The sequence below is a fragment of the Lycorma delicatula genome, chromosome 2 (genome assembly GCF_047948215.1).
Source record: "Lycorma delicatula isolate Av1 chromosome 2, ASM4794821v1, whole genome shotgun sequence".
In the NCBI taxonomy this organism is placed as follows: Eukaryota; Metazoa; Arthropoda; class Insecta; order Hemiptera; family Fulgoridae; genus Lycorma; species Lycorma delicatula.
Window position 1 is genome coordinate 168,545,479 of NC_134456.1, and position 26,155 is coordinate 168,571,633.

General features: G+C 31.0%; 1 protein-coding gene and 1 long non-coding RNA gene across 2 annotated transcripts in view; one reads left to right on the plus strand and one right to left on the minus strand.

The window, feature by feature from the left end:
• LOC142319422 (uncharacterized) overlaps nt 1-18,770 on the plus strand; it is a 129,891-nt gene extending 111,121 nt beyond the window's left edge. The window contains exons 6-7 of the long non-coding RNA XR_012755195.1: nt 8,424-8,570; nt 18,572-18,770. This is a non-coding gene — a long non-coding RNA (uncharacterized LOC142319422). The remainder of the gene's footprint in view (nt 1-8,423; nt 8,571-18,571) is intronic.
• LOC142319421 (mitochondrial enolase superfamily member 1-like) overlaps nt 1-26,155 on the minus strand; it is a 247,930-nt gene that overhangs the window by 148,051 nt on the left and 73,724 nt on the right. The window lies entirely within an intron of this gene.

A 26,155-nucleotide genomic window follows, 5' to 3' on the forward strand; every position in this document is an offset into this window, starting at 1 on the left:
TAAGTCCTCTCTAAGAAAGTCTTTTTGGGTTAAAAATAAAAAAAAAAACTGTTTAGATTGATATATACCTGTGCGTACAACCTGACAAGGGCACAATAGAACAGAACTGGTTTAATAGAACAGATAAAAATTAATTTATTATTATAAATGACGATTTTAATCGAGATCCTTAATTGAGTATCTTTTCATTTATTGGTCATGGTCAATATTATATCATATCTTTCAATTAAAAAGGCTTATTTTTGTTCATCCATTATGATATTTTTAGCTTGAACATTTTGTCGTTTACATTAACCCGAGGCGGAATCTTTCTCAAAAAAAACTACATAGGGTAGTGATTTAATACCTTCCAACAGTAATATACCCATTGCTGATGCTAGATCTGCTGTCGGGGGCCGCCCCTGGCGATTGGGTATGCTCGCCAGCCGTGGTTGGAGAGTACTTACAGTTAGGAGTTGGATCTTCAAAGGCTAAGGGAAGGAAATCTCGAGAACAATTCACCTGTTCTTCCTAGTCAGGGGGTTGTATGGTGGGCCAGTTTTCCACACACGGAAAAGTCTCCTATTGCTAAATTTCCCAGTGAACGTGGAGGACCTCCAGGACAGACTTCGATGGAAACTGGGAGTGGAGAGGCGGTGGCAGCCGTAGAAATCGGCTTAAAGTAAAACTGTATATAACGTAGTCCTGTGTTTTGCAGAGAATTCCCTTTTGTTATATTTTTGACTGAATTCCTGTATTTATGTCAAATTTCTGTGCAGTGTAATAATTTCACAATACATGTGTAAGGTGATAGGGCTGAACTGTTATTTTGACGCAAAATAATCACTTTTTCATTTTTGTGTAAAGCAACAATTCAGGCTTATCATCTTATAAACCGTAGAGGAAAGTTGCCTTTAAGGTTGCCTTTAAGGAAAAAATATCGCATTCATAAAACGACCTTAGTTATTAATGATTATGTTGAGTAGTTCCTTAAATCTTAAAAGTCGTTCAAAATATTTTAACAAATTTAGAAACTATATAATTGTATTTTCGTAAGCAGTGAGGAATCCGAAATATTTTCGTTTTGCAATTACATATATACTCTAATAATAATTTATCTCTAAGAGATTAATCAATACAAATTTTGATACATCAACTGGGAGTAATTCCCCGCTACAGAATTTTTATTTTATGATAAAAAACATTACGTTTTTATTACCGCATTTATTAATATTACGAGTATTATCACATTTTCTTATTTATTAAAAAAATTCAAAATGTAATAAATAAATAAAACTTACATGGAGTAAGAAAAAACATAAGTTATGAAAAAAACAACTTCAAAGAAGATTAACGGAACAAAAATATTATAAACATATCGTTTGAAAGAATGAAACTCTTTTTTTTTTTTTTTAAAAAAAAAAGCTGACGTAGTTCACGGTCAGTTTTTTTCCACAAAAAACCTTTCTTTCATATACCTAAAATTACCGTAAAATTTTACTGCTGTGACATTCTTTGTACAAGAAAATTTTATTTAATTTTGTAAAAAAATCTTGGTACGATCCAAAATTTTCACATCTATCCTCTAATTCAACAAACAAATCTTACATTTGCTTAAAGCCCAGTGTTTCTTACGTTTTTAAGCGTATGTAAGAAAACAAATTTTGTATCGAAGGATAGAATAATAATTCTATCGAAAGATAGAATAATGCATTTAAGATATCAGAAAAAATTACTTGATATTCATTGAAAAATAACGATGGATGTAAAATTTTATTGGTAGTAAATGCAGCATCGAGGTCGGTATAAAAAACAGCAGCATTTATAACGTGGTTGTTAAATCCTGATTGTAAATCCCTCTCCGTTTATTGTAACTAGCATATCTGAATGGAATCGCAGACTAGAAAAGTATGAGAAAGTGGGGAAATGCTGGAATAGTTAGATAAGGAAACCCATTATAAGGTAGGGGAATGGATTTTAGTTGTAAGAATGAAAATTTATGAATGCTTTAATGTTAAGATGCGATATCCGTTGCGAACAAGGATGCCATTATCGTGAAAAGCTTATAGATAGAAAGTAATAATTTATTTTACGAATTCTGTTTAAAAAAAACTGCATTAGGTATTTCATTCAGTAACGCTATCAAAATCTCACTAAAAAATAATAGTACTAGTACATTGTAATGAATATTATTGATTATACTGTTTTGTTTCTATAGAACAAGAATAAATTTTTGATTATGCAGTTAATTTTTATTTTATTATACATAAATTTATTTTTTTAGAGAACTTTTGTTAATATTTGAGTGTTTACATTTTATTACTTGAAACATGGAACTTTGTGTAATAGAATTTTTTTTATAACTATTAAAAAATGTATCGTTCTATTAGATATTATAGTTAAAAGAATAAACGTGATAAAACTTCGAAACTGTGTGTTTAAGCAATTCATCTGTCACATTTGAGGTAAGTTCAAACATACGAGTACAGATCATTTTTATAAGTTTAAATTACGTTTTAGTTTTCCATTTTTAATAATACGTTGAATCAATGAATAAATATATTTAACCGTTTTTAAAAAAAAAGGTGGAGTCTCAAATCGAGTTTTTTTGTTATAGCGAGATAATGTATAGTATGAAGTCGCACGATATTCAAACTTTTCATGCGAAATATCAAAAATATTTACACACAGTTTCATCATTCAAGAAAACCTAACGCAGTAATGCAGTCATTTAAACGTCATTACTTTATATCCCTTTCTATATTTTTATCATAGCACGTCTTTAATGTATTAAAGTTTCTTACAAATCACTATTTTCTGAATATTAGTGAATAACGATAAAGACTAGACATTAACTTCTTAGTATAAGACTGAACCTTTTTTTAGACCTATCATACTTTAAATAATAAAACTAAGATATTTGAAATTTAATGAAATTTTCAAAAAAAAAGTAATAAAACCCCTTCAAAAAAAATGTTAAATTGAACACTATTAAAAGTCTTTTTAAATACAGCATTTTGAAATCGGAGAGAATTGAGGGTTAATAATTTATTAGCAGTTATTTGTTTTTAATAAGAAACGACTTCAAAAAGTTAAAATTAAAAGAATTAGATAATATTAGTTTATTTTATTTTTTATTTTTATTAGGTACATTGTTTAAAACCTTGGATTTATTATGGAAAAAAACATTGAATATCATAAATTACTATCAATTAGATTTTCAATGTATTTAACTGTTTACTGATTTAATGTTTCAAAAAATAATGGCTAATAAGATTGAAAAAATGATATAAACTGATTATTTTTGTACAAAAAAAAATTTTAATGTCCTTTTTCTGTCATTTTTACAGAAAAAGAGCTTTCTGGAGCTGGTGGATGTACACGCAAGTAATGTGTAGTACATCCAGTACGATTTTCATGAATGGGTATTAAACGTTTCATCTCATTTAGAAAAAATAGAGAATTCCTTCCCTTTATTTGAAAAAAATAAATAAAAATAGGATTACGGATGGTCTAATCAATAAACATATTGGCATTTTCTCCAAGTCGATAAACCAAATTTTTTTCAGATTATAAGCCTAGAAATAGTACAGACTAGTCTATGATGTTTTCTGTGTAACACTGCAAACCGACTTTTGTATGGTTTTCTAACAGAAGGCTGAATTTCCCTGAAAATTCTTCTTTCCTTCACATTTCATATTTGATTGCTAACTTAAATTATGAAATTATTTACAGCCAGAATAACTACCCATTACAAGATAGACGGAAATCACTAATCGTAAACGACAGCTCCAGCCGTACCCTATCGCCAAACCGCATCTGGCCAAAGGTCACATTGATATATTCGTCTTTATTGCTTGGAAAATTCTTTTCTTTGTAATGTAAAGCCACGTAAACTGGTTATAGTTAGATCATCCGCCCATAACCTTATACACATCTGAAATTCATTGATAAATTGGTAAAGTAGGAAGAAAAATGACTGCCATATTGAAACCAACCTTTGGAATTTTTTTGATATTTCTATTTATAGTCACCAACGATTGAAGTCATTAGCGACTTTGTATTATTTGTGTGAATGTAAACGTGAATGGTAAACGTGTAATTTTGAATAGACTCAGGCCGATAATTCCTGAGTCATGTGGTTAATTGAAACTCAACACCAAGAACTCCGGTATCCAATATCTAATATTCAAATCCAAACGTAACTTACCTTTATTAGGATTTGAACCGTAAAACTCTCTACTTCGAAATCATCTGATTTACAACAACGAGGTTTAACACTAGATCAAACTGAACCGGAGGGTTAATATTAAAATAACAGTTGTCGTCTCTGTTATTAAATGTACTTAAACACTATTATTATTATTTTTTTTTAATCTCTTGCAACATTATGGAAATTTGAAATGTTTAGTTGCAAAACAGCTTAAAAATAGGTAAGTGTTTCCCTAACTCCAACATGTTTACTTCAAATAAATCGCAGGTTATAACAATAACTTTTAAAGCTTACGAGCAGGACTTAGCAATACTTATTTTTTCTATTTTTCTTCTTCAAGACCTTACTCTTGTATTTCTGTTGTCTTAGATTGTTTCAATAATACTATACATTCTTAGTAATGCTATAAATTCCTTCTATAAAAAAAAAAATTGTATTTAATTTAATGTAAATTTGTATTTTTATTTTCTGACGAATATCTTTAATTTAAAATCGGACATACGATTTTGATGCTTTTTTTCTCTAAATCATTTTATCCATGCGGACTTCATCATATTATTTGTAGAAGGAAGAAGAATAAAGAAAATTGTCCCTCAGAAATTACGTATGTTTTAATCATTACTTTCAACCATGCAGGTTAGATTTTCAAGTCGTATCAACTAGTGATCAGCCGGCGCTATCTACTGTAAAAGCCTCTACTATTTCTATTCAGGAATCTTTCCCTTAATCTGGCTACCATAGATACTAACTCGTCGGTAGAATTTTGGGTAGTTTTTCGTTTTCTGCCACCCAAAGATTCTCGCTCAAATCAACTCAAAGTCACTCAAAAATAATTATATTGAAAAAAAAAAACAATTTCTACGCGAGAAAAAAGGTAAAAAAAATCCAAAAATAATTTTAAAATTGAAAAAATCATTTCTTCTCGCCAAATCAAGTTTTATTTATTTTATGAATATAATTTAACCAAACTTAACCTACGCTTGCTTCACTCGCTTACCTTACATTAACACAGTAATGTGTTGAGTATTTAAATAATAAATTCAGTAATTATTTATTACTGAAATAATCAAAACATTATTATTAATTAGTTGAAATTAGCGAGCGTAGTTTTAGTTTTGTTAATTTATATCTATAACTCTAATAAATAATGCTTATTGCTTTTTATCAAACATTTTTTAAAAAATTGAAAAAATCTTTTTTTACCTATTTTTCTCGCCAAAAAATTGTTTTTTTCTACATAATAATTATTTTTGAGTTGATATGGGTAAGAATTTTTGGGGGCATAAAACGAAAACGTTATCGAATTTTGTTTTCGACTTATCAAAATATTTTTGTTAGCGAACATCTTTTTTCTTATTTGGTTTAAAGTAAATTTTTTCATTTAAATTAACCCCTTATTGATAGGCTTTCAATTTGTTAGACTTTCTTATCTTCCGAAACAGAAGTGAAATAAGTTAATTACAGTTATAAGGTTTTAATTTTGAATATTCTATATAAATACACGTTTATAAATAATTAAAAAAAACTATTTTCTGTAACTATATTATTAATAATTATTTACGGAAAACAGTAAAAAATAAAAATACTCACGTTAATAGTTTCCTATTTATAATTACCGAAGGATAAAAGTACTATATGTTATTGTAATGTAAAAAAATTTCTTAATAAATTAGTTCTTTATATTTATAAATCATGTATTGATGAAGAACCACACTTTACTTATACTCAGTAATTTAACTTATTTGGATTGATACATGAAACGGAAATTAAAAAGCGATGAGAAAACGAACGTAGTATATAATTTAGTATCGGACATGATTAGCACAATAGCAGGTATCGGAAAGATTTGCGAAGAATACGTGGAGACGACCTTGGCACGCCCTTGCAATTGCTACTTAATTTGTAAAAGATTTTCATTGAACGAACAATCTAATAAAGAGATACGATGAGAATGTCTAATGCTTGTTAGATGTGCTATTTGTGTACGTGAATGCTTTAGCAGTAACGTCGTATTAAATTTAATTTTCATTAGAACTAACAGAGGAAAAACCTGTCGGTCGATCTGACGGTGAAAATTAGAACAGGGGCGTTGAGTAAATCAAGGTTGAAAAAAGCGAGCACTGTTACATTTTGAACCGTTCAACGTTTTCTAAATAAATCACAAGTACCACTCCCTCGACTCGATATGCTCACCTGGCACGATAATATATTCCTTCTTTAGTTCATCACTTTTTTTTTCATAACACCGTAATTACGACACCTTTTTATTGAATTACACAACCTCAAAAAAGATTTATAGCTTTTGTATGCAAGTAATTATATGTTGTTTCAAATATAATACGTTAAATTAACACTGAAATGGAATAATGTCTCCCATCTTTCGTTTTATCGTTATAACTAAAAAAATAAAAAAATGAAACAAAGAAATACTTATCTGTCGTAACAGAATTACTCGTAAGTATGATTTATTTTATAAACGAAGGGAATAATGACAATTAATAATAATTATCTTTTTTATTATCTAGGTTCATTAAACTAAATCTAGTGGTGAAATAGCTTTTTTATGTCATTTAACTCTCCTAGGCGCGATATATCTTTACCGAATAACCTGAAGCTTTAAAAAAAGTCCAGGATGATATTATTAATGTCCCAATCAGTTTTCCGTTGACTTATACTTTTTCATAACATTGTGTGTGTGTGTGTGTGTGTGTGTATGTATGTATGTATGTATGTGTTGTGTGTGTGTGTGTGTGTGTGAGAGAGAGAGAGAGAGTGAGAGTTTGAAGAAAAGGATAATTTTTAGCCAGATTAGAATTCACGCACTTTTGAAAAACGAAGATTTTTTAAAATCATATCCTATTAAATGCCTTATAATTAATCTTTTCTCATTATCTTGGGCTAATTTGGGAAGTTATCAGCCATTTATTTGAGTAATAGCTACTTCAGTTTAGAAATGGTTATTTTAAAAATTAAAAAAAAATGACAGTCTGGTAAGTTGAAAAGAACATGTGCATAATAATTAAAATTAAGCATTATAACGACTATTTAATGTTTTTTTTAAAACTATTTAATGACTATTATATTAATCATTATAAAGTAATGTTTGTAAATAGAAATAGTTAACTAACAACTGTATGCTGTAACTTTTTCTTTCTACAGAATTCTGCCACAACTACCGTAATTATAAATATGGTAAATGTTTTGTTCATTAAGGAAAATAATTATTCAAAATTTTTAGTCAACTACGTTTATTCGCGCGTAGATAGATCATAGAAGTTGATCATCCAAGATATTCAAATAAGACATAAATGGAAAAAACAGAATTAAGGGGATTATGATAAATAATATAAGTAAACCAATTATAAGTAATTGTAATGCAAACAAACTTAGACTAATTTTAAAACCAACATCTTCAGTAGGAATCCGGCTTAGCGGTTTGTAATTGTGCACCTCATAACATTTCAAAAATGAGCGAAGTTGCTTCCATAAGAATTTTATACTTATTTAATTTAAAAAAATCACTAATGAGTTATACATGTTTTCCATCCGAGTAGAGATGCTCCGGCCTCGTGAGGAATTGTGAGAGGAGTAGGAGGTCTACCGATAGAAACCTTCAGTTTTTCTGTTGATGTAACTGCCTTATAATACAGTCAATCCTATCCTCCGAGAATAGGTAGTTCATAACTACCAACCATTCCTTTTTCTTAATATTGATTCCTCCTTATTAATTCTTATTTCAGTCTAATCTTGCTATATCTATGATTGCATAACCAGCGAATCCTTGGTATGACCCGGTGAGCAGGGCTGCCTGTCATCCACGCTTAATAGTACTATGTTTCCTGTTCGGTGGCCTAGTGTGTTATCTTGCAGTCAGGAACTCTGGCTTTTCCTAGCCTTCTGAGTTAAGCCTGGCTTGGCCCACCTTCATAAAACGAAACACATTACGAAATTCGCAAAATTTAGTGCTTGAGGAAGATTTTTTTTTTTAATACTAGTAATAAATGTAATTCAAAACAAGTAATTTATAAGAATTAAAAAATCAAAGAATTATATTTGTTCAAAGTATGTATTTATTTATATGTTTATAAAACATTTATCTTTGTTTCTTATTATAAACTTTAATTAATACTTAAAATACCTTATAAATCAAGTCATACTTTTCTTCTGACCTTGGACGCAACTCAAGAGTAAATTTAACTTTTGTACGTGTTTTTTTTTTTTTTTTTTATAGGCCTACTCTGAAGTTGAGCAGCACTCTGTAGAATCGAATGTATACTTGTATTACAGATATTGTCTTAATAATTCCTCTAAACCTCACATAATCACAATGTTGTTTTCTACAGGGAACTTTCTCATTCAGACCTAGGATTTGAAGAAGGTAAGGGCGAATAGCCCAAAATTTACTGATTTAATATAAGATGTATGTATGCGTTTTAAATTCACTGTTGTTGCTTTATGATGACTGATGTTATGTTGTCGTTCGTTATTATTATTATAAATTTAGAGAGCGAATAAAGTATTAATATTATTATAAAGATCGAATAAAATAGGTCCGAGAACTGTATTTCTAGGTCCCAGAACTATATTTAAATTCGATCATGAAAAACACTTTTTTTAGGTTTGAAGTACAGTAAATTCTACGTTAAATCTATGTTAGATGCATCGATTTTATTATATAAAACTTGTAGAGAATTTAATTTTGAGAAAATTGATCTAATAAAGTTTATGAAAAACTAAAGAAAATCAACTTTTATTATTAAAAGCAAAATAGAACAAAACTTAACAGAAAAATGTTAAGAAAATGTAAAAATTAAATACAGCTGCTTTTATCACAATAAATTTAGTACTTTGAAAAATTAAATACTTTAATTTACTTTAAATAATCGCGTGGTTTGTACTGTATTAATTTACAATAAATGTTCGAAAATTCCGCCATTGACATCGATGCACTTTCCTTTAGTTTTCTTGCATTTTCTGTCCCCAACCTAATGATATCTTCGCGTTCCTTTATGAGGGCAGCAGCATTGAGAATACAAGCGATCAGTTTGTCACCTGTGTATTCGTTTTGCTTGTATATCTGTCATTCCATCCATCCCCATAAATAGTAATCTAAGCGAGTAAGGTCCGGTGATGTAGATGGCCAATTACCGGCTCTCTACTTATATTCCAGTTACCAGTAAATGTTTCATCTAAGATTGCATTACTTCATTCGTGAAATGTGTTGATGCTCCATGAAGTTGATAATACATTTCAGTTCGTTTCGCCAGTGAGAAATTTTCGAGCCCTGTAAGAAATTCATTGTTTAAAAATCTCAGATAATTTCTTCCCGTGACACGTTGGTCTAGCATGAAATGGCCTGTTAATTAGTTGTCGATCATGCCACACCAAATGTTCACCGAAAATCATTGCTGAAAATTTGATTCGATTACAGTACGCGAGTTTTCTTCAGACCACCGATGTAAATTTCGTGTGTTGTTTATTCCATTCAGGTAAAAGTAACTTTGTCCGAAAGTATTATAAACAGAATTAAGTGGTAATTATTGTTAAGACAGTGACAAAACTGCAGTCATCTGGCATGATCAGCAAACTATAAGTGTAGAATTTTCTGAACATGATAAAAACGGAGTCCGTGAGCGTTTAATGTCCTCCATACTGTACTCTGCGGAATGCAAAATACAGTATGCATAAAAATTCTTCGCGTACTCGTTGTAGGACTAAGCTGTACCACCTGAAAAATGTTTTCCCTTTCTTCACCCAATACCGGTTAACGTTCAGATGAAACTTGAGCGATGGGAAGTGTACCATTCTCACAAAGATTACTACAAAATACTTTACGGTTTGTAACTTCTCGTCCTGGATGCTTACGTCAGTATTCTTCCACCGGAGTTGGAGCACTTCCATCGCAAAAATCATATCACGCCAGAATCATATCAGCATATTCTGCCTGAGTGAAGAGACAGCATTTTTCAGAACAAAGAATTCAAAACGGAGTTTCATTTTTTAAATTCAGGTCAACTGGAAAAATGTAGGTACAGTTTAGAGTACAATAAACAGCAAAAATACTGCTTAACTTGATTCACAAAAATAATTAAGCACAATCAAATTTATGTTAAAAACAACTAAACTGCCCAAGGTTTATTGCTACGTAATCATAACTTTATGAGAACAAGAATTAGGGTTCAGATTAAATTCGAAGCATACAGTTAGAGTTTCCAACCTAATTTTTCGAAGGTCTAAACTTACTGAACTAAAAACAACTGTTTTTCATTTTTACATATCCATGTTTTTCTATGAAGATTTGTTCTGTTTTGTTTTTAGTAATAAAAGTTGATTTTGTTTTTTTTTTTCATAGATTTATTATATTAAATTTCACAGAATTAAATTCTTTACAAGTTTTTATAATAAAATTTACTCATTTATTGGTCATTTAACAAAGTTATTGTACTTCAAACCTAAAAAAAACTTGTTTCTCTTCACCGAAGTATTCTGTTTTACATTATATATCTGAAAACTACGAGAGATACAGTTCTGAGATCTGTCATTCAATTTTTCAGGTCAAAATACATAAGCCAGTAGCCTTTCATCTTTTATAAAAAAATTAAAAAAAAAAACAAAAACATTCCAGTACGACCTCATTTCACCGGGAGAAATATTTCGCTAGCCGTAACTCGATAACACAGCGATTTCGAACATACGTTTGTTTAACTATTCGTTATTCAAAGATATAAAATCAGTTCCCAAACTATTTCCCTTTCCTCTTGAATCACTCTGTATATATATAAACAAATTTTTTTAATGAATTACGATATATATATATCGTAATTCATTAAAAAAATTTGTTTTATAGTATCTAAATTTTTTTATTTCTCTTCACCCACTGACTTTTAGAAAGCCTAAACAGTATCTCTAGAGATAATTCTTATGTTTTTGTATATTTTAATTCATTTTTCTAGGAATAATTGTCTTATTAACCAATATATTACAACTAATATTGTTTATTAATTCCTATATAAATAATGAAGGAATTATTTAGTCAATTTATTATTGATAAGCTAATCATAAAGTTTGACTTTATTATCGTTTAGCCATGACGAAGAATTATGATGTAATGTTATTTAAATTCATTTTAATATACATTTCTTATTTGATTAGCGTTATAATTTTGTATCATTTCCCTTTATATAAATCTGTATAGAAAATTCAGTACTATGTTGAATCATAAACGGTCTACTTTACTGTGATTATTCTTTTTGATGTTTCTGTGATAGATACTTTTGTAGGTAACACATGGTTTATAGTGAAATTTTCCGTTGGTTAAATTTCATTTTCACAATTAATTACAGTTATTTCTCCGAGAAATAAGTGCACTAACTGCTTCTTACTTATAATTGTTTTTATGTATGGTGCTGATAAAAACATTTTATTAATACCCAACAGTACGCAAGATTTAATTAATCTCAATCAATACCCGATCACTTTCAGATGTACTATCATTGAAGAAGATTATCAGATACTACCTGATGAGCTCGAAAATTACCCACTAGGTTATGGTTTTTAACTACTTTTCACAGATTTGGATTATAAGGCACTTTTTATACTGAACTGTGCTGTCTTCATAGTACTTTTCGTCAAGAACCAAATAAAGTTTATTTCCATTTATTTATTGAGCAGTTAGATCACTTGTTTTTAATAATAACTGTTATTACATGCTTTTGAAAATTGTAATTGTGTTAATCAAAGGAAGTAGAAATCACGTGTTCAATAATTTATCCGAGAATATTCATGACAAAAATGGGACTCTTACAGTTTTGTTTCTCAATAAAATTTATAAAGTATCAATTTAGTCGGTGCGAACCAAAGAAAAACTGTATTTATGTTGTAATGTTTTTTTTTTATTAAAAAGTATTTTGAGGATTGGTTTTATTACACTATCACCAATTACCTTGGAACAGAATTCCCTGTTAAATTTATAGATAGGCACCCCAGTCAAACCAAATAAATACCAAGAAAGAATTTATTTCAAGTAGATTATCCTTAATTCCAATCCAATCTAGTAAAAACCGGTAAAGCATCTTCCACGGACGTTCTGCCCGGAGAAGGACTACAAAACAAGACAAACCAACAAACGAATGACTATCCACCCGCCCATAATTCCGTATATCTGAATATCTTTACCCAGACAGAGAAGCACATTATTGATGAACGATTTTGCATATATATTTATGTACGATTTGTTATCGTACATAAGTGCATAGTGCAACGTATTGCTTTTCCTCCAAATACTAAAACATGACGTGTTGTGAGGCTCCGGCCTTCTGTGTGGAAGTTTTCAAATGACATACGTGAACCATACACCCAGGTTACTAGTGGAAGAAAATAGTAAACTATTCTTTATTAGAAAAGTAAAGGAAGTTTTATGTAATGATTTCCAGTGATGAGTCCAAAGTAATTAAGCATTATAGCCGACAGGAACTTACGAAATCGGTATGCATCAACGACCAATATATTTACAGCTTAGCTGTGCTATAAGGACGATTTTAAATTATGTTTATGGTACGCATCCTTATATCTTAGAGAATTATGATTTTGTATTTAAAATAATAAAGAACACATTTACTATACGTCGAGTATTTTTAAGGAATAATATCGGGCACACATGAGTCTGTTTCTTTTCTCAGTGACTACCATACTCGTGTCAGTTGGTGCTGGGTTCTTATTTACGTAGGAATTTCACACAATGACAGGCCTCTGCACCAGCTAATGAAAGTTTCAAGGAGTCAAACATCACGGTCTTAACCACACATCTCAGGAATGGTCGACCTGAAACTGTACAAGACTACACTTCATTTACATTCATAGATATTATTCTCGTTCTTCCTCTGAAGAACCTTACAGTGGTTTCGAAGGCTAAAACAGAAGAAGGGAGAAAAAAGAGAGAGGTCTCCGTAATCCATTACAATCTGCCACGGTTGAAGGTAAGGGAAACAGACGTATCTCCATGTTTGACATAAAAAAAGGTTTTCCATTGTCGACAATAAATTGTCCCAAATTAAAGATACTGAATTGTAGTGGTGAAGGTAGTCCCAAGCAGTCATCGTGAAGTTTGTCCTTCATTATACTAAATTAACACGTATAATACGTATTAAAGTAAAGTAATTTAATTAATACGTATCTCATAGCGTTTGATAATGTCCCAGTAAAACCTAAAAACCCCCAGATAATTGCTGAGTAACAATCAGTTATACATTCCTTGATTGTGTACATTCAAAATAGATAACAAGATCTTAGGAGTGGCGCTAACTCTGTGGTAATGTCTGGAAGTTGAGAAACGTTTTGAAAGCTATTATAACTTTACTAATATATTTCAGTAGTATTTAAAAAATTATTTTTTTTTGGTTTAGTTGAATCTTTAAACTGATTGTATCACAGTGCATTTAATTAAAAGCGGTATGGATTTTATCACGAATAATAAGAAGATGCAATAAGCTTACTAGATAAAGTCAGGAGAAAAGTGGTTTATCGTTGTAGAATATCTTCTCTATATTACATATCAGTACACCAAGCCCAATGAAATACAAATTATATTCAATCGTAAAGTGAGACTGTTATCTGTTAATTTATCATATTATTTTCTGTTAACATTATCTATTGGTAGCATATTAATTATTATTGAATATTAATGAATGGTAGAGTATTAATTTTCTTGGAGAAAACTACTGTGATCCGCTTTTCTGAGAATAACTTACACGCATATATACGAGTTACATATACACGTATTTTGTCTAAATACTCCATTAAATGCATATGTAATGTAATGTAAAGTACAACTGTTACAGATATTTACTAAGATCAACAAATGCCTCCCGCGTGCTTACAATACAATTTCTTACTTTCTTCTCTTTCTCTCTCACTCTCTCTCTTTCTTTTTTTCTCTCTCATGGTTGACATACGTATAATTATTAGTAACAACCTTGATTAAACAAAGAAGTATAAGTAAAATAAAGGTTCAATTTATGACGTCTGCTTACCAGACTTTTTCACAAAATTCTAATCGTTTTCACAGAATAAACTTATAATTTAAACTCTTATTTTAATCAAGTAAAGTTTCATGTTAAATAAAAATATTAGGCCCTTCATAGTTTTACAAATTTGCTTAAATTAGTTATATAATTTGAATTACATGACATTGTAATTTCGAATTACAATTTTTAGTTATTTATATATCATAATAATGAAATAATAACGTCGCAAGCTATTACAATGTAACCAGTAAAAAAGAGGTTTTTTTTTCTATAAAAAAGAAAGAAAAAAAAAAGATTCATCGAAATCGGTACATTAGTAATAGCCCCGCGGAATAAATAAATTGAACATATTTCACAAACTGAAAATTGCATTACTTCTTAACTTTTTGAAAAAAGTAATGTGTGATATTCGTTTTTTTTCTATCCTAAATATCCTTAATAGCCAACTCTTATCGAAACAGACAAAAGAACTTTTCATGTAACATGATAACAAAATTAAGGTTAAATGTTCACATCTGGCCAAAAAAAGTGCTCTTTTACCACGTTAATGAACCTTCACACATGTCCTGGGATAGTTGCTGCTAAGTTACATGTTCTACTTTTTGAAGTGGGAAAGGATTTGGCTCCCCGTAATTACTTCCTCTTCCCAAACGTAAAGAAATGGTCCTCTAGATGAAGAATCACTTCAAATCATGAGGTCATAGAGAACCGCTTATTTTGTAGAGTTTGACATATCGCATTATTGTAAGGGTATTAAAAGTTGGATCCCCATTGTGTTCATAATACTGATAAATAATAATTAAATCCTGTTCAATTCGTAAAAAACTATCAGGGTATTGTAATTTTTTCAGAGTAACAGTTTGGTCAGCACAGGACTCGAAACTTTGAGTGATCAAAAGTATGGAGTTTCAGCATAGTCGGCCTCCAACTTAAAAATAGCAGTTTCCGTCCTTCTTACGGGTAAAAGAGTATTCTTCACTGTTCTTAGCGTTACGTACAAACACCTCGAGGAGGTGACAGTACTTCGTTTCTCATGTTTTTTTTTTAGACAAGTAAACGGAGACAGTGCAGTCGGTCGCGTCGCACAGACAGTAATAGTAACAGTGACTTGTGTTGATTAAGCCACCGCGACGTACACCGCCGCACTTAAACTTATTTTCTCGAGTTCCGAACGAGATATAGAAAAAGATAAAGAAACATTTTTGGAAAAAATTTAGTTTAAAATACTGCAAGTGGTCTCCGAATTCGAGTTTACCAGCGGTTCGGCTGTAGTAAGGTTGAGAAATGTAAACCGGTTGTTAGCGTAAGACATTATAACGGCCATCATCTTGAAACAGTGAAAATTTTCGTAACTGCAATAGTTTTATATTCTTTTCAGGTATAAAAACCATATTCATGAAAGATTTCAGCTCAATCGGTTGAATAGTTTTTGCGTGAATGAGTAACCGAATCACAGACAGCATTACATTAAACATATAATTGTATATTTATATCCGAAGTTGTATGTATTAATTTTTTATTATAATGAATATTTGTTAAACTAATGTTTTTTTTTTTAGAAGATCCAAACAGTGGAACTTCCTTTAATCAAAGCCTAAGAGAACGTAGAGAATATTAAAAAAAATTCCTGACTTTCAAAGTACATGTACTACGTCGCTCTTCAACGACAGAATCCAACATCCAGAATGTAGCGTATTCCGCAAATCCTAATTCCTTGTTGTGTTTCCATCTTAACTTTCCCATCTTTTTGGATTAGAATTAAAAAAATCCAATTAGATGTATGTCTTTATCTTTATCAGTATCTTTCTACTTAATGACTCGTATAAAAGCTAAGGTTTATGCACACCGCCATGTTATGACATACACGGCTCTTTCATATAAAGCACTTTGAAACCTGTTTCCTCAAATTTAAATTTAAAATGACCAATCTTTTATGTATTTTATATTCAATTACTGTTAACTTTTCGGGTTAAACCGAAACCAATTTATTTTTAGAGACTTTTTTTTATTATATTTCCGAAATGTATCTTTCAACTTATAAAGATATTATTTTTTTTTAAATTACAGTAATTCAATTAAATAATAATTTACTGAAAATAAAAAAGTATTTATATTGTTTAACCAATTTAATTAAATATTAATAAACTTAGAGACGTAGGTTATCAATCATTCTTATTCACCTTTTGGAAATTACGATGAAGTAAAACGCACTTCGTCAATATTACCGTATTTGTTTTCAGTTCTTTTGATCAGTTACTGGAGTTTCCTTGCTGTCTTCGTCATCTCTTTCAACGGTTTTCATTAAAATATTGCCGAATAAATTTTAAAAAGAAAGCAAACAAAAATAAGGATTTACCGAATAAATTTTAGTTATGTTGTTATCAATAATAATGCTGTTTCACTAAAAACGTTTTCTTAAATCAACCACATCTAAGAATATGTATGATAACGTACTCATTTTAGTAGAGTTCATTTACACTGTTGCATTTCATTTCAGCATTCTGAGGATCCATCACATTCATTAATACCGGCTTTCTATTTTGTGCATTTGGCGATGATTACATTTTTAAAGTCCTTTAATGTTTTTAAAATCACGCCGTTGATTGTAACAAAAAATAAGAAAGTAATTTCACTTTATCAAATATTCTAAATTTTTTCTAATTCGTTCGATTTATTTTTAATCGAATAAAAATTAGAATTTATAATAACCTTAAGTAAAGATTAACTGAAAGAAAAACTATATGCTCCGTTAATTCATTGAAGTTATTAGCAGCTTCGAATTAACTAAATACTTCTAAAAAAATATAACGATTCTTTTATATCTGTTATTATTAATTATACCTTCCCGCATAAAGTTCTATTGCTGTTTTTAATAGTCCAGACCTACTTAAATCACTGTTCACGTTAAAAGGTCGATCTCAGTAAACAAATAATGCGAGAAACGTTCTCTTAATAAGGAAGGAATGCAGATAGAAAACGTAAAAAGGTTATTATCGAACCTTAGGTAATAGTCTTTATTCTGCAGAAATGTTAAAATTCCAGGTTAACTATAGAAACGAAAAAAGAACGCCGATTCAATTTGATACACAAACGTCTATCAAACAACCGCCTATAAACTTACCGCCTCTCAGCCAGCCAGTCTAACACTTGATATTTTAAATATTTTAAACTAGTCTGTGAGACAGATCAAGTGACTTATAACAGACAGTCTTTTAATAAAGATGTTTTAATCGATAATCTGTGGGTTTACTAATATATACCTTAACATGTATTAACGCACATACATGATATCAAATAATAAATATCTATAAACTGTTTAAAAATAAAAGAATTTTTCAAACACAGGAAAACGTAGCATACAAAAAAAATATGTTAAATATAGGTTGGATCGAGCACCATCTACCTTTTAAAATAAATAATTATCTAAAAAAATAATAATAAAAAATAGATTTTTGTTTATTTTTATTACATTTAATTTTCTTTTTTAAATATATTTTTGTTTATAGTCTACTACTAAACTCATTAGCGACTGAAGTGTAACTGTAAATGTATCGGTAAACGTGTACCTTGAATAGTCTCAGGCCGACATGCCTGAGACGTGTGGTTAATCGAATCCCAACCACCAAAGAACACCGGTATCCATGACTTAGTATTCATATCCTAATAAAAACAAGTATCTTTACTAGGATTTGAACCTGAACCTGAGAATCGACTTGGAAATCAGCTGATTTACGATGACGAGTTTTACTATTAACGAGTTTCTTTTTTATTAATTAAATTATAATTTGCTTTTTAAAATTACATTACTTTACCTCATTTTTTAATAGCGTTTTCTCTCTTATAATGTTTCTTTACAATTTATTTTTGTTTTTAATAATTAGGTATTCATTCAAGGTAAGGTTAACTTCATGTAACTTTATAGATGTTGCAAACGATGCGGTTTGGTGGGTTATAGTAGGAATAATAAAATCATGATTTCCATACAGGAACAGTATTGTTTGTTCCTAAGTTTCGATACAACTCGATCAGTATCGACCTATCAGTTGCGAGTGCAATGACCTCGGCCACACCCGTTATTCTAGGCAATTATCAGTCTTATTAGGTTTTTTGTAAAACAATTTTCTTCAATTTTTTATCTTTCTCTTAAGTGAAGATTGCATTAAATGAAATACCTTTTAATAACAATTGTGACGTCTTCTTAAATAATATAGGTTGTATCGTATTTTTAAGTTCTACGCACAATCTTACCTTTTTTAAAAATAAATCAAATTTATAAAAAAAGAAGTAAATAATTTCATGTAAAAGATTCCTTGGAATGATAATATATTTTTATTAATATTTGCAAATAATTTTTCAGGCACAAATTGTTAGAAGGTATTTATTAATGTTGTGATCATCAAAAATGGAACTGAAAGAGGACAATTTTCTCACAAAATGTCATGTTGGATTAAGTATGACATTAAATTTACTAAAAGAAGTTTTAGGTTATTTTTCATACTTTTTTAATAATTTATATAGTGGCGAGATTGGTGAGCTCTGAACTGTGGTAAACATTTCGGTGGTTGTAAGAAGAAATAAAAAAGAAAGAAAATTAATAGTGAATTAGTATTGTAAAATTTATTACTTTTGTAATATTGTACGTTTCATTATTTTCATAAGTTACAAAAATGTAAAATAAACCTAAATAATAATAGTAATATTTATATTGAAGATAAAACTTTTATAATTTAAAAATATCAATACGGTTACTTTTTTAAAAAACACAAAATATAAAACAATTGACCGCGGCAGTAACCACAACTAACCATATAAGGCGGGCGAAGCCGCATCGGGGATGCTAGTTAAAAGTAGATTCTAATTTGTCCAGTATTTAATTATATCAAATGTTGATTACTAACGCAGTTTATTTTTACGTATATAAACATTGACTGATTTGTAAACGTTTTGGCATCTGAGATACAAGAAAAATCTTTTGGTAATCTTTATAAAATTATTATTTGTTAGGAAAATTAAAGTGTGTGTATCTGTGTGCGCGCGTGTGTTTTATATATATAAGGAAGACATGAAAAGCACTCTTCCATAAGCAAATAGAGAAATAAGTAAGTGCTGGAAAGAAATACTTTTCCTGACTAAAAAGGTATGATTGTTTGTATTTTTATACAATTCGTCGCCGTTTTTCTTTTATAGTTGTGATGTGCGTAAAGTATTTGAATTATCAGTCAATGAAATTTTTTCTGAAGGTTCATTTATAGCCAATAGATGATGTTCATTTACAGCTGATATTATTGAAATCCAGCCGATTCATGTTATTCATTTTTACAGTAGGTATAACTTGTATAGATCTGAATAACCACTGTACCTCAGTGGGCGTGCTGATATACAATAATAGATTCTATTCAGTGAAACCTTAGGATGTTTGGACATCCATACAGATAATATGATATTTTTATGATCCTTTTTATGATATTTCTCAAGCATTTTTCCTAGGATAAAAGCAGCATCATAGTGACTTGTGACGGGAAGCCCAATACGATCATGCAAATATTTTTCGTTTCTAGAAATCGAAGGGCCATCCAAAAACTGGCTTGAGCCTCCTAAGTCATTTGGAATTTGGGGAACCGAATTGCATGAGGAAATATCTAATACATTATAAACCACAAAAATGAAGGGCTATACGAAACAGTTACGAAATAAATAATAGAGAAAGATTACGTTCCAAAAACCGTTTAAAATATTGTGCTTTTTCCTAATTGTAGATGGCCATCCCAAGTGTTAAATAATAATTAACTGACACAACTTCATATTTTAAAAAGAATACGTTGAGCAGTACACAAAATAAAAAAAAATAAATTACTAATATTATAGAATAATTATAAAACTAAAAAATCTGATGTGGACACCACATGACTTTCTTGTACGCCTATTAAATTACACACGCATTTTTTTAAAACGAAAAATACATAAGATTTTATTTCATTAATAACTTATGATATTATTTCATTTATTATTTTTTTTATTGTTATCGAATTATTATTTATCGTAAATTTTTTACAATCAGAGGTTAATAATTAATTATTAATAAGTCAATATATTTAAATTAAAAAAAAGGAGATGAAGTCTGATTCGAACCGGTGTTGTTCTTCACTTTGTAAGATCCAAATATTTCATTAATTAAACATTTATTTGATTATAATTCTGGAACCATTGAAAATAAGTACCACTTATGATATATTGTTGAAAAGCTCTCGGAGAGAACTAATTATTGTAGTTAAGAAAAAGTCCAAAATCCAGATTTTTTTTAGGATATTGGGCTTTTTTGGACACTTTTGGTTCAGTTGATTGCAATAAAAAAGGAAGATGCACAACTAGATGTTACAAAGTCCTAAATCCAAAATTTCAACATCCTGCGGCTAATCGTTTTTGAGTTATGCGAGATACATACATACAAACATACGTAAGTACAGATGTCACGCCGAAACTGTCAAAATGGATATTTCCGTTGAAATCTGAAAACCGAAATATTTCCGATTACAATACTTCCTTTACTTCGTACAAGGAAGTAAAAAAAATATGAAATAAATATTTTTCTAAGCATTCCCTTTGAATTATTGAAAAAAATAGATTACACACGTACGTATGAAAAAAAAATCCTTTATTTCTAATTTCTATTCATATAGTAATTGCATTACAAAAAGCACTTGATCAGGGGTTTCCAGTGAACACCCTCAATAAAGCATACATATATAAATAAAGATAAATACCGATATATATAAGATGTAAAGATATATAAATAAACTACACATATATAGTGAACTCTGTATAAGTACACACTCGTATTGATTGGGATTACAAAGATACAAGAGATCACAAACGTCTAATGAAAAAACAAACCAATAAATAATCCATAGCATTATTAAACAATAGATGGAAATAAAAAAATAGTAACATAACAAGTTTACGGAAATAAATACAAGGCTCCTCATTAAGGTATAGTAAAGATGTTTATCACAATATCTGATACAACCAGATTAAGAGTCGCTCAGATTCCTTAAGTCCAGCACGTGTAGATGTTTCAATCGCCACCAGACATCTTCACTGTTGTCTAGGAAATTCTTTTACTTTTTCTTTTTTTTTAACCTCCGGGACTACCGTTAGGTATTACTTCAGAAGATGAGATGAATGGCAATTTTTGTAGCTTATGAAAATACCATGCCTGACCGGGATTCGAACCCGGGACCTCCGGATGAAAGGACGAGACGCTATCACTCGCGCCACGGAGACCGCTATTTTCTAGGAGATTAACTGCTAGAATATTCACATAATTGTCTAATTACTGTCTTTAACTTAAACCGAACCGTTTTATCTCGTCGCGAACGTAAGGCAATTCAAGATAGTTGTGAATTTCTTCGTTCCGAGCGAACCACGGTGCCTCTGCAGGGGATTTCTCCAACGTTCTGTAACCTCATCCTCACTTTTGCTCGTCGTACTAGTAAATATGTAAATTAATGTTATCCGTTTTATATGTAAAAAAAAAAAAAAAAATAGTTTATTTGATTTGTTTTATTTTGTTTACCGTTTTACATACTTTTTAATATACTTTTACGTATAATTTTTTGTATACTTTTCCACGCAGGTGATCGCTGTGCCTGTGCCGCCCATTCTTACGGATAAATTATTGGCTGATGAACGTTTCCTTATTGGATGGGTGGCTTGTAGGGTTATGACGTCCATTTGACGACCTTTGTTTTCGCTCTAGAAGTCAGGCCACAGGGCCAATTTGTGTACCGAACCAGATCGTAGTAGCCACTGTTTCATCTGTGGTGAAGCCGGTCATCTACGGAAGAACTTACAGCGAGAGGCTCGGTTTCCTTCCTCTCGCTTGCATGGACATGCATTCGGGGGTAGGGGATGCAAGGCTTCACCTGCGACATGAAGATAAGGCACCTACTCATTGCTGATGGGTGTCCGTGGTGGACGGCCCCGTCCAGGAGGGGTGGAGGATCCGGCGTCCCGCTATCAGTGATTGGACGGGGACTCCTTCGCAGCACCTCTGGGGGAGGGGGTAAGACCGGAGACCTGATGAGGGGACCCTTTGGGATCTCTCATTAGAAGCGTGACATGTACTGCAAGAAGGTAGACTCTGTCTACTTCGGCTACCTGGGTGGGACCTTCTGTTCTACCTAAGTATTTTGAGCTGAGTTTTGCTTAGATGTTCCGGGTCTGGGGGCGGGGTAAATGAAGGTGAACAAAAAAATATATATACTTTTCCGTAGAATTCTTAATTATTGTTTAATAACCGTAATGCCCATATAGATTTTAAGAAAAAATTTTTGTAAACGGTTTATGAAGTGTAATCTTGTTTTCTAATTTACATTGTAAGCAGTTCATTTAGGCAGCAATTTGGAACGGGTACTGACTTCAATAGATGCTTATTACTATCGATATTATTATTAATTAATGAGTGCATTTGCCCAATAACACAAAATATAAAAGTAATTTAAGAAAATTGCTGGATTTACGAATTAAGCACATATATTTGAGTAAACGCACACATATATATTTATTAACAAATAAACGCACACACATATGTTTGTATTGAATACAGTATGAATCATCATTCACCTCACAGCGTAGGTCCGATGACTTCATCGTCGATAATGTTGCACACAGTACAATCAGGTGACCGCTCTCAGATGGTGATAAATTAGCATGCATTAGATGCTCGTATTCGCCTCACTGAAGGCTTTCGATTTTTATATGATCGTGATGGAACCGAGCAGAATTAATTTTATTTTGCCAAATCTGATCTCGCATGTCAGGATAATAATTTTTAAAACAATATACCCATCATCTAATATTTTACTTATTGTATGTGCCCATTTTATGAATTCAAAAGATGTACAATACCTGACTTGTCTTTTATTCCACCGACATGATGGTCATAAATTTATTAGGTACAGGATATGTTAGGATAACATCCTTTTCATTTACATAATAGTATTTCTATTGTTTTAATTGTAAATTATACAGAATGATTAATAGATATAACTTAAGTATATGTATATATCTATTTTTTACAAACTCTAATGATTAATGAAAGATTTTTTGGGCTTGATGAAATAACAAATGTTTGATTTAAACAATTTTCTGGAACAGTTTGTAAAAACAGATAATGGAAAACTGTCGTTTTTTAGCTGTGTGTTTATTTTTTTTTCTTGTTAATGGACGAAGGTGAATGTCACGCGGGACTCCGCGATGGAGCTGAATGGGAGTAGGCGTTTATTCTCCTCTCCCCGGTAGACCGGACCGGAGTCCGTTAAACTTTGCACTCATGATGAGTTTAATGTTAGCGGGGTTCTTCAAGGGAACTAGGTCTAAATTTCGTTGCGATTGACACTTTTAGTGGGAAAGTTGTTGTGGTTAGTTATTGCCTCGAATCCGAGACATTCAATGAAATTGGCTCATTAAATGGTTAGAACTAGGCCCGGGGTCTTCAATCCGCGGTTAGGCTTCTAGCTTAGTTCCTGAGGGCGACGTGGTAGCTGCAGGTGTCCGTTCCCTTCTTCTAAAAGGCATAAACCTAAAACTATCTCGGGGTGAATTTACCGATGCAGATGCCCCAAGGGACATCTGCATCGGTGGCATCTCAGCGGGGCCTGAACTGAACGCTGTGGTATGTGATCAGTTTGAGGGCGAGAAGATATCCTCCGTTAAAGCCACTACTGCTAGGAACGGAGGGAGTGGTGTAGCTACCGGACACGCTACGAGTGGGGATCTTCTCCCCTCGGGGGGAATCGAGATGCGTGTTTATTTTCCGTTTTATGGATTGTTTTAATGCAGTTTTATTTTTTTAACTGTTACGATATACAAGCGGGAGTGGTAGTATTACAAAGAAATTCCATCCTATAATATTAGTAATATTAATTATAAGAAATAATTATTTTAGTAAAATTACATTAGTTTAGAATTAAAATTTACGAGCATTATATTTTGAAGAAAAGACATCTCATTTGTAAAAATGGGATTCCAGTAGATAAATGGTGCCGGAAATTAGTAACAGTGAATCAACCTTTGGAATATCAAACCGGAAAACTATTTAGTTTGAAGAAATAATTTTGACCCATATATCACTTTCTACAAAACAAATTTATTAAACGAATGACAATTGAAGTATTTTTAATTAAATTAGTAGTTGCTAGGAGTTATGTTATTAGATTAGTATGAAATACATTCACGTATTACATTAAATTATTATTTCTAATAATTTGGCTTCAACATTTTCAATTCAAATTTCAATTTTTTACCCATATATATTTTTTTAACCTCCGGGACCACGTTTAGGTATTGCTTCAGAGAATGAGATTACTGACAAATATAGCGTGTGAAAATTCAACACCTCACCGGACTAAAAAGTCCACGGGGCTGGTCTGGTGATTAACGCGTCGTGGAAGATTCTGAAGTTCAAATTCTAGTAAATATTTGTTGCGTTTTTACGAATTTGAATACTTCTTCTTTCTTTCTTTTTCCTGTTTAGCCTCCGGTAACTACCGTTAAGATAATACTTCAGAGGATGAATGAGGATGATATGTATGAGTGTGAATGAAGTGTAGTCTTGTACATTCTCAGTTCGACCATACCTGAGATGTGTGGTTAATTGAAACCCAATCACCAAAGAACACCGGTATCCACGATCTAGTATTCAAGTCCGTGTAAAAATAGCCGGCTTTACTAGGACTTGAACGCTGCAACTCTCGAAGTCCAAATCCGCTGATTTGGGAAGACGTGTTCACCACTAGACCAACCCGGTGGGTTACGAGTTTGAATACTAGACAGTGTATCCCGACAGGTGTAATTTGGTGGTTGGGATTCAATTAACCACACGTGTCAGGAATGGTCGGCCTAAGTCTGTACAAGACTAAACCTCATTCACTTGTCATTCATATCTCCTCATCTCATTGGGCCATGGGGTTACTCTTAACTAGTTGAACAGATTGTAACATGCACATTAAGAATAATAATAATAATAAAAAAATGAATAAAAAACGTTGTGGATAAGGTGACATCAGGAACAAATTGTTTCTACAAATTTAAAGCAAATAAATACAACTAAATCTATGTATTTTTTATATTTTAAGATTTTAGTTCACAGATCACAGATATATTTTTCTCAGCATGAATTTATTTTCTAAAATGAATTGCACTTAATCATTGTTAACTTATTGTTAACCAACAATTTAAAATCCCGTCAACTTTTCTAATTGTTCCTGTGAGGTAATTTTTTTCATTGTATTTTAGTTTTAACTGTATTAGGTGTTAAAATTGGTGGTAACACTACATTTCATTTTATGAATAAAACCATTTATTTATTTTTTTGTCATTACTGTATAATTAAAGTATTTATCATAGAGATTTAGATCGAAATTAAAAAGTTAATAATAAAATATTACATACTTGTCTAAAAAGGTGTGGAAAGTATTAATTGTTTATAACATGTACTTTTTATTCTGCGGATTAGGAGGCCCTATTTTACATGATAGGGACTTAGTCATCGTGCAGCCACCATACAGGTAAGAGACTTTCCATGTTAATTTATGTTCAGCTCCCTCACCACTACGTCTTTGAGGATTTCGGTCCTGTAGATCTCGGTTAACAGTGTGGACCTACAAGGATCCCGCCTTTACCCGCAGAACTAAAGAAAGTGGTAAAGAAGGCATTTTACATAAATATAAGGGTTGGCTGTTGATTAAGGGGACGTTTTATTCGGAAAAATTGCAATACAAAACAAAAAACCCCACCCACCAAAGGAAACAACTTTTCGTTGACCAACCATTTTATACTCCAGTGATATTGTTTTCCTTCAGAAATTAAAGAGCGATCTTAAAACACATGTAAAAAACTTTTAAAAGAACAACCTTAACCATTCCTAGAATTTTTTGGCAGT